At 44.0% G+C, this 1,519-nt stretch overlaps 1 long non-coding RNA gene across 2 annotated transcripts in view; it reads right to left on the bottom strand.

Moving 5' to 3' along the window:
* Positions 1 to 1,519, bottom strand: part of LOC106723360 — a 21,191-nt gene that overhangs the window by 7,189 nt on the left and 12,483 nt on the right. For both annotated transcript variants that reach the window (XR_003092399.1, XR_001359247.2), the window contains exon 2: positions 639 to 743. This is a non-coding gene — a long non-coding RNA (uncharacterized LOC106723360). The remainder of the gene's footprint in view (positions 1 to 638; positions 744 to 1,519) is intronic.

Below are 1,519 nucleotides of genomic sequence, written 5' to 3'. Positions count from 1 at the left end.
CAACCCTATCCAGCATATTGGATGCCCTGGCTCCTGACTTCTGGCCTGGTCTTGACTGTGGGCCCATTTTGAGCCCCTGGAATGATACACTGGACTTGGACTGACACCTAGTATTATGACCCTTAGCATTGGCTTGGACTTCCAATATTGTTGATCCTCAGCTTCTGTGTCCTGACCCCCCATGTCCGGGGTGTGCCCATGACACTAGCACTTTAAATCCTGTCATGCTTCCTGTAGGCACTGTGGCAAGACAAAGTTTTAAGGAGGGATTTGAAGGGGAACAATGAGGACATTTACAAGGAGCTCTTCCAAAGCATGAGGGGCAGCATGAGTTAAAAAAACAAAGTTATTTGTTTAAAAATTTAACAATGGAAATTGGCATCACAGGCCAAATGGAGGTACAAGTTAGGGTAGGGCTGGGGAAAGGGTATGGATGCTCTGAATTATGTTTAGAACAGCATTCTGAATGGGTAAAAGTGGGACAAAGTTATACTCATCAAAAGCAGAGAAAGAGGTTGTGCAGTAATGGAGATGAGATGATGACAGCCTGGAGGAGCATTTTAATTGTGTGTATCAGCTGCCTGTTAAACCTGATGCAGAGGAATCAGGAAAATATACAGAATGGGAAAAGTTGTTACCTTAGTACTGTTTTTATGTTCATCCTGACAGCCATTTTGGATAGCTCCTTCCTCTATACTGACATCACAGTTGGTGGCAATTGTAACACTACATGAAGGGCATGTCTACAAAAGACAAAAAAATAAAATCAGAAATATTCGGATACCACAACAGTGTGCAATTCATAACGAGCCCATTTTCGCTGCAACAAATTTAATCTAAAAGCCATATGTATTTGAAGGTTTCCTTTCATTAAGCATTTCACAAACTGTAATTGCAGCTGGAGATGGCTTGCAGTCCTTAAATAATATTCTGAATTTTTGCTGTGCGGTTAAGACAAAAACGACAGAATTGAAAATACTGAGCTTAAAAGGGGGCAAGGTCTAAGCAGAGGCAACCCAAGCAGGGTGCGAGACCTGGGCAAATCAGCCTATGCGAGGCCCCACTCCTGCTCCCGGACCTGAAGAAGCTGCCACCGCCATTGGCATTGGCATCGGAGGCGGGTAGCAAGCGGCTGGATGTGAAGTCGCTGTTCTGCCCAGCTCCACGCCACCGCTGCTCCAAAGGGCCCCCCAAAGTGCGGTTGCCCCGATTCACACCCCACTAGCGATGGCCCTGGGTCTAAGTCTTAGACGTTGTTCCATTTTAAGCTCAGTATTTTCAATCTAAAAAGTAGTTAAAATGATTTTAAATGAAAAACATAGACCATAAACATTATAATGCCATACTTATGACTTGTTGATCTTGTCTGCATGATTTTGGAATCGCAAAAAATTTGCACTTTAAACAGGGAAAGTGGAAGTCTGACACCTTAGACCACAGCTTCCCAACCTTTTCCATACTGAGGAAAAGGTTGGGAAGCTGTGGTCTAAGGTGTCAGAGAACAATCCGAGAAAAGCAT

The sequence above is a fragment of the Alligator sinensis genome, unplaced genomic scaffold (genome assembly GCF_000455745.1).
Source record: "Alligator sinensis unplaced genomic scaffold, ASM45574v1 scaffold1759_1, whole genome shotgun sequence".
NCBI lineage: Eukaryota > Metazoa > Chordata > Crocodylia > Alligatoridae > Alligator > Alligator sinensis.
Note: the sequence above shows the minus strand (reverse complement) of the source record. Positions and strands in the feature narration are given on the sequence as shown.